We start from the raw sequence: 8735 nt of genomic DNA on the forward strand, positions 1-8735 counted from the left end.
GCATCATTCCTCATGGATAATAAATTAGGCTTCTGCAACTGTGCTGAGACAGCTCACGACAATATTAATACAATATGATACATTTCCCCACCCTGTTGAAAGGATGATCACATCGAGAGAACTTAAATGCAGTAGGAGGCCATTATGCCCACTTGCAAAATCTTGCCAATATTCACATACCACTTTATAGTCTATCCCCACTGCCTATAGGCAGGTAAGACGTGGCCATCCAGGAACCACGCTATCCCCACTATACAATTATAGTTTAACACTTCTTCGTTCACATGTAGCACAAGGCTGCTGGGTAGCATAATTGGCTGTGGGTGTGTCTGTGCTGGTGATACAATGTCCCCTGCTGGTACAGGCAGGAATTTGGCCATTGTGCCAGGGATAGCTCGCCGACTCTTCACGAATGGGATCTTTAACACCTACCAATGAACGCCAGCAGAAGGGACTCCCGTTTAACATTCTTCCGAAGGGTACATTTATGAATCACCTTACCTGTGAAACACCGGGATGACAGTTTATAGCTGGCCAAGATTTTGAACCCAGGCAAGACAGGTTCGAGGCGAGCGTACATACCTCCAGGCCATCTTGCCAGCTCAGTTTAGCACTACAAGTACCAGAGTTCACACAGGAGAACCACCACACAGGTCATTTTGACTGTTCACTTGAAACTTTTATTTAGGAATAAACATCAATGAAACAATTTGTGATGAAATGGTTTTGCACATAACTGAAAAAAAATACTCTGATAAAAATAAAGAAATCTTAAGAAATAAGGAAACTTTTTTTTTTGCATACAACACACATTAAATATGGTCACTAATATGGAGTACTTTTTCTAATTCGTTCAAAAAGGTAAAATATATGAACAAAAAAAAAGAAGGAAAAAAAAAACACGTGGAGCAAGTCGATGTTGTAATTACACCGACCAATCTGACATTGCTTTCTTTTTGGTGTACGACTGGAAACAGCACCGATTCTGGGTTGCATCGCCTTTCGCTGTGAAGTTTTCTCATTCATGAACTCCCGCCGAATCTCTGTCGCCAGCTTCAAGAGAAACTCCGTCCGACTGATATTATCACCGGTACATTACTTGTACAAAACAAAGGAGTTAATGGCTGCCAGATCGAGGATGTTGTAAAATATGGCAACTGGCCACCGGCGAGAGCCAGCTTTCACTGAAAACCGGCGTGCCTTCTGATCTGCAACATCCACTCTGCACTTTGTGTGATCATACTAAAGCACTGTATGTTTGTTATTATTTTTCTGCACTGTTCACACCAAAAGACATGTGAAGAGAACAGAAAATGCAGACATTCCTCCTTGGCTTACTCTTGTAAACTGTCAAAGGAGCACAGTCCTTCAAAATTGAACTGGAGCACTGTGGTGGCACCAGGTTTTGTGCAGACAGAGGAAGCTCTTTTCTTGATATGTTCACAGTTCCAACAAGACTGGTCTTTTTCCTCTTTAATTATTTTGCCAATTCCAGGGAAGTAAAAAAAATTGTCTGCAGTGACATTCCTTCCTTTTTCTAAGTATGGGACCATAAGCCAAAGCACAACACTATCTGCTCGTCTTTGATTAGGAGGGCAAGTTGCATCTTCACCAACGTGGGGTAAAGCATTCACGATGTATTTTGAGTTGGCATCTACTGCCAGCCAAAATTTGATGACAAAATTTGATCGGTTTCTTTGCCTTGTACTGTGTGAAGCAAAACAATGCTTTTGTGGGAAACAGCTGTTCATCTACTGTGATGTTCTCACTGCGGTTGCAGCAGGCAATGCTGTTAGCAACAAACCCATTTTAAACTTCTGAAATCAAAGCAAATTTATCTACTTGCAGGTGGGCTCTTCTTGTTCCTCGTAAGTCAAAATGCAAAAACCTTAGAATTTCATGAAAGAAGTTCCTTGACATTGTCTCCGTAAAAAATGAATTCTCCATCGTGCAAACCAAAAGTTCTCAACATCAATGTTTCTGCCACCATACGCTAAACAAACATACATATGTGCAAAAAACGTTTGCAATTCACCCAAAGAGATTTTCCAGGAATTTTCATTCAGTACTCTGTCTCTGTGTACTTCAACTTCAGTGCATCATTGAATGTGGTGCAACATTCACGTATCAATCAACAAGAAAAAGAGCAATCTGAGATTGCAAACCTTTACCAGGACTTCTTTTGAGCGGTGTATTTTTTGTAGGTTTTCAGGTAAATCCAATATGGCTGCCAAATCATGCGATCTATGATATCATATGTGTGACTTTTGTTCCTCATGGATCATATGTGTAAAGTTTGGCCTCAATCTTTTCAGCCATTTCAGAGAAGAGGATTTTTAAATTTTGAAAAAAAAAAAACCCAATATGGCTGCTGAATCACCTAACTGATGACGTCATGAAAAATATTTTGTGGACCATTTTATCTCTAGATGACCCTCAAAAATTTTTATACTGATCAGATGTAGTGTTCTACATATGCAATTTTGACGTCATAATGAGAGCACCTGTGACATCATAAAAAAATCACATTCCCCACAAGGAGTACTTGCCATGTGCCAAGTTTCTCGTTTTTCCTTGGTGAGGTTTCAGAGATACAGAGGTCCAAAGTTTTTCCGTTTTTCCAATACAGCTGCCACACCACATGACATATGATGTCATAATTATCATTGAAACATTCCACATGAGGAGTTACACCAATGGTGAAAATTTCGTCTCAATCCGACAAGCGGTTGCAGAGAAAAACACGAAAGTTCTGTGCAGAAAAAAGACAAACAAACAAACAAGAAGACGTCGTGCAGAGCACGATACTTGACAAATCCAGAAAACAAATTTGTCCTCAAAAATAATTGGTGGTTGAATTAAATGATCAAACATGCAAACAGTCTTCAAATTTCAAGTGAATCGGATGAAAATTGACAATTTAATAAATCTGGCCTCTGTTGACTTTTTGGTCCATGTGGACCTCAAAAATAATGAGTGGTTGATTTCATTGACCTGAAACGAAAATCCTCTTCAAATTTCAAGTCAATCGGATGAAAATTGTATATTTTAGAAATCCAACCCTAGTTGTTGACATTGGGTCAAAATTGACCTTTTGGTCCATGTTGAACTCAAAAATAATTGGCTGGTTGAATTCAGTGACCAGAATTATAAATCCTCTTCAAATTTCAAGTCAATCGGATGAAAATTGAGGATTTTAGAAATGCAACCTTAGTTGTTGACATTGGGCCTATGTTGACCTTATGGTCCATGTTGAACTCAAAAATAATTGGCTGGTTGAATTCAGTGACCTGAATTATAAATCCTCTTCAAATTTCAAGTCAATCAGATGAAAATTGAGAATTTTAGAAATGTCACCAAAGTTGTTGACCTTGGGCCTATGTTGACCTTTTGGTTTCCGTTGACTTCAAGAATAATTGGTGGTTCAATTTAGTGACCTGAAATATAAATCCTCTTCAAATTTCAAGTCAATCAGATGAAAATTGAAGATTTTCAAAATACCACCTTAGTTGTTGACCTTGGGCCTATGTTGACCTTTTGGTCCATGTTGAACTCAAAAATAATTGGCTGGTTGAATTCAGTGACCTGAATTATAAATCCTCTTCAAATTTCAAGTCAATCAGATGAAAATTGAGAATTTTAGAAATGTCACCAAAGTTGTTGACCTTGGGCCTATGTTGACCTTTTGGTTTCCGTTGACTTCAAGAATAATTGGTGGTTCAATTTAGTGACCTGAAATATAAATCCTCTTCAAATTTCAAGTCAATCAGATGAAAACTGAAGATTTTCAAAATACCACCTTAGTTGTTGACCTTGGGCCTATGTTGACCTTTTGGTCGATGTTGACCTCAAAAATAATTGACTGGTTGAATTCAGTGACCTTAAATATAAATCCTCTTTAAATTTCAAGTCAATCGGATGAAAATTGATGATTTTAGAAATCTCACCTGTTGTTCACCTTTGGCCGATGTTGACCTTTTGACCTCAAAAACAATAAGCTTCTTCCTTATGCTGAACTCAACCATGTGGATGTGGTGAAGTATCGTGAAGATTGGTTGAAAATTGTGACCTGTAGGCGATAAACACACAGACAGAGACAGACAGACAGACAGAATAACAAAATCGACCAACCAATATACTGTACTTGAAAAATCTTCGATTTTGCAAGTAACAAATGGACCCAAATGCAATATCCTCTCCGAATCCTTTGGCGAGGGTAACAAGTGGATATCATTCAGAGGGCGATCTATATTGCGATTTGGGTGGGACCTGCATTTTCTGTAAAAACATTTTGTGCATCCCTTCTCCCTCCAGCCTCAATCCCGGTATTCATAACATCCCAAATAGTTCCATATTCACGAGAATCCTGAATGCCTTGTACTGCTGCTGTTCCAGCTGGATTCATAGAGATTGATGCTGCTGATATTTGTGAAGTGAATGACGTCAGGATTTCTTGTGTTTTGTGCAGGATACGACGCAAGTATTATGGAGGATTCAATATCCTTGGTGATACTGTCATGTCCTTCTTGGCATTTGTGGTGCTGTGGTGGAACCAGTTGTTCTTCCGTCCCACTTTCCTGACTTTCACTTGCACCACTGTCTGAGTCGCATGTTCAGGACTGGTCGCTTTCCTGCTCACTTGCACTCCCTCAATCAGAATCATCAGCATTCAAAGATGTCTGTATTTCTATCACTTGTTCAGCAATGAATTGTTTCCGTCAAGCCATGCCTTTCTGCTTCTGATATGTTCAGCCTGTAATGATAGATGTAATCAAATCAAACTGGATATCTGTGATCACAAATCGATCGCCAAGGGTAAGCCTCCCCCAGCACCTGCAATCCAACGATGACCATAATTTTTTTTCAGACCGCCATATGACCTTGACCGTCAACATACAAGTACATACATGTGCAGGAACAAATTTGCAAACAAAGGGGCTAGATCTGAACCCATGGGTATCCCCACTGTCTGTTGGAGTATCTTGTTGCCAAATGTAAAGAAACTGATGTTTCGGAGAAATCCAATACTTTCTTTACGTTTATTTTTTTGAAAAACTCCATGAATATCGATTTTTCTTTATCGACCAGTTTGCTCTTTTTTGATAGACTTAAAGTATACTTTATTACATGCTGAAAATGCTTAATCTACTGCTCTGTCCAATACGGTTAAGAGCTTGTCATGTGCAATGTATATGTATAATGTAGAAAAATCAAAAGGTGAGAAACATTTAGCCTTACCTTTGTTATTAATGTTGTGGATATTTTCTTCTAGATTTAGAAATATCAATGATCTAGAATTTATTATACCGGAATAAAACGTCGCCTTTTCATGGTAGATTATTAAGCATTTATAAATTCGTTTCATCGCCCCTGTAATACTACCTGACAATGGTTTCAAACTGCATTCTCCACTTGTGATGATGAACCTCATCTTACAAGGGTTTGTGTGCATTTTTGGGATCCATTAAATGAATGGTAATTTATGGTGTTTATCTGGAACAAACAGTCTTCTCAGTTTGGAGTGATTTATATGTTGTGGTATCAAGTCTATTTTATTATCGTAACTTATTTTGTCGTTCTGAGAGTGCAGTCTGTAAGCCCAATTCTTCCAAAAGTGTTTGAATGGACTGTAGAATGTTTTACATACAAATGCAATATTATTATTTGCTTTGTCAATTGGAACAATAACATATTGTGTTTGAAGCTGTTTTAAATAATAATTTGTCTCTGGATTGTTGAAAATTATTTTTGGATTATTGATTTGAACTTTTCTTTTCAAATCAACAATTTTCTTTTTTTTACATGTTTCTCTACTTCCTCCAACCATAAAGCCATTTGTGTGTTTGATAGTTTGTGTTGATCAGTTTGTTCTTTCATCCATTCTGTTAATCCTATCATTGTAAGTTCCATTGCTTTATTCCAATTACAGTAATCATTTTATATTCTCCATAATTTGGTCCTTTTGTAAGTAATGCACGTAATTTTCTCTCCTTCACTATTCTGAGATCATCTCTGATAATGTGTTTATGATGTGGATTTTTAAATACGGAATGTTCACAATTACAATGATGCGTGTTATTTAACCATTCCTCGACGTCGATAGATTGTACAGTTTCCTTGTAGTTGAAGATTTTCCCCCGAATTGCATTTCGTAAAGCGCACTAACCCTTGGTGGCTCTCTTTGTTGTATTGTTTCTGGAAATTTACCCCACACTTCCTTCTGTTGTAGTCTTTTCTCCATATTGATAATTTCCACCACTTTGTTATCAAACATGATTTGGATGATGTCATTGTCTTTTCTACGATAAACTTCTTTATATTTCTCTTTCTATATTCTATGGTCAATCATGTCCAGAATTGCTTCCATATGTTGGATTGGGAGGTCCTCTTGATCATCCTCTTCCATTAATCTAACGATTTGCCAAACCTCTTTCAGTTTTTTGTTTTTTAAAAATAATTGATCTTAATTCCACTGCTGTCAGGTAATCTACAAATATTTGATCTGTTAAGCTCCAACCACTCAATTACTATTTATTGTGGTGTGTCTATACCTGGACATTTACATCCATAATAATGTACTCGGTGTCTCTGAGCATCTCGTGGTAAGGTATTAAAAACAGAGGCGATTATGTTTTGGCCATTATGTTGCATGTATGTCTCATTAATTCTTTCATTTAATGTGTACAGATAAGCCGTTCTTAATTATTGAATCAAGAAAAGTTATCTCTGCTTACGTAATTGTGTGATTATTTTATCTTCCATCCCATTCATTTTTCGGCCATTGCCGCTCATCTTTTCTACAACTTGAACACTGAAGCTCGCATGCTTACAGAATCCATATGTAAAGAGACGAGTGAGTTGTGGACAACCAGTAGTTTTATTGGGTTTCTTGTGCCACTCCTGTGTGCATTCATTCTTGCCTTACATCTCTGCATTGTTAACCTCCGCCATCAAAGATGGACGGAGGTTACTGTTTTCACCCCTGTCTGTTTGTTTGTTTGTGAACAGTATTACGGAAAAACTCCTCGACGGATTTCGACGAAACTTGGTGGGGGGATTAGGTATGGTCCAGGGATCATGCCATTAGATTTTGGACTTGGTCCAAAGTCGAATATGGCCGCTATGGCGGCCATTTTGAAAAAAATATTTGAATTTTAGTTTTTGCATTTCTACGTTTTAAGTGATTTCCAACAACAACAAAAAAATTTGTGAGAGGAAAAAAAACCCCCAGAAATTTTGCTAATATTTTTTCAAAAAAATTTCGATTTCATTTGAAAAAATATTCATTTTTTTTGCATTTATACATGTTTTAAGTGATTTCCAACCCCCCCCCAAAAAAATTTGTTAGAGGAAAAAAAAAACAACAAATTTTGCCCCTTTTTTTCAAAAAAATTTCGATTTTTTTTTTGGCATTTCTACATGCTGTATAATACAGTAACAATTGTACACGTTACTGTACAATTCATGATATTGTTTATGGTAAATATAGGACAAGTTTTGCAATTGCAAATCCCACATTTATGCACTTTGCATTCGGATAAGTGTTCCCCATTGTCGAACCCAGAATAGCCACCACCTACAGTCAGGATATCTGAGTTAAATGCATCATTACCTTTTGGAGGAACACAAATCCTCTGAGGAGGGTTGGTCCTCAGGGAGACCAATTCAGTTGGGGGCTGCCCTGCTTCACCTTTCATCTTGTTTAGTTGCATCATTTTCACAGGATGAAATATAGTTACCACAAATATATAAGAATCAAATAAACATGTAAGAAACATAAAAATATATATGAGAAACAGTGTCGTAGATTTTCCACCAAAAGATGTTAATTCAGGCCAAAATATGAAAAACACACACACACGCACGCACACGCACACGTGCACACACGCGCGCACACGCACATGCACGCACACACACACATGCACGCACTTTGAGACCTGGGGTGTGAGAATTTGAAATCCATGCCATCTTCCTGGCAAATGTCTGCCTGCGTGCATACGTGCTCGTCCATGCAGCGACCTTTGCACCCCACTAGTTGGCTCACTCCAAATCTGATTTATACATGCTCGTCCCCTCAATAGAGGGGGGGGGTTGGAAGAGAGAGATAGAGGGGTGGAGAGAGAAGGAGGGAAGAGGAAAGGGGGGGAGAGGGTTCAGAGAGAGAGAGAGAGGGCGAGAGAGAGAGAGAGAGAGAGAGAGAGACGGGGATCGGAAAGAGGGACAGGGGAGGGAGAGGGGTTCCGGCAGATATGATGCCCAGCATACCGTCCATCCTGTTCTGTTCTTTCTTGGGTGTTATATTCTTTCCAAATATGTTGTTGTGTTGTTGAATTGCCAGATGTTGAAATATTGAGAGGAAGAGGCAAGGGGGAGGGGCATGTGGAACATGAGGGAGACGCCATCTCGGCATTCCTGCCATGGTATGGCAATTCATAATTTCATAACTGAAAAGATTTTTTTCTCATTGTGATCAAATAATTTATTTTGCCTTCCTACCTCCGGTATCAAACCACGGAATCACCATTGAGAGCTTGAAGAACACACGCGCAGTGGCTTCACCAAGCATTCCACGAAACAGTTGAAGAAACTTTAAAAACGAAGCATTTAATTTTTGTTTATATTTAACTATGCCGAAGTGACGGGTCATACAATGGAAGATCGTACAAAAAGGGGAAACGTCGTGGGAAAATAAAATTTCACATTTTCAGTGAGCCAGAGATATCTGCCTGATGAAG

The 8735-nt window shown here is 38.4% G+C and overlaps 1 long non-coding RNA gene across 2 annotated transcripts in view; it reads right to left on the reverse strand.

Annotated features, from left to right (window-relative positions):
- Positions 1-873: 873 nt before the first annotated feature.
- LOC147027670 (uncharacterized) overlaps positions 874-8735 on the reverse strand; it is a 9008-nt gene continuing 1146 nt past the window's right edge. The window contains exons 2-3 of one of the 2 annotated variants that reach the window (XR_015057174.1): positions 3948-4069; positions 874-2752 (exon numbers count right to left, since the gene is read on the reverse strand). This is a non-coding gene — a long non-coding RNA (uncharacterized LOC147027670). The remainder of the gene's footprint in view (positions 2753-3947; positions 4070-8735) is intronic. The other variant, XR_015057173.1, reaches the window with a different exon arrangement.

Source organism: Eptatretus burgeri, chromosome 4 (genome assembly GCF_056783735.1).
Source record: "Eptatretus burgeri isolate ZD-2024b chromosome 4, Ebu_testis_v1, whole genome shotgun sequence".
Taxonomy (NCBI): domain Eukaryota; kingdom Metazoa; phylum Chordata; class Myxini; order Myxiniformes; family Myxinidae; genus Eptatretus; species Eptatretus burgeri.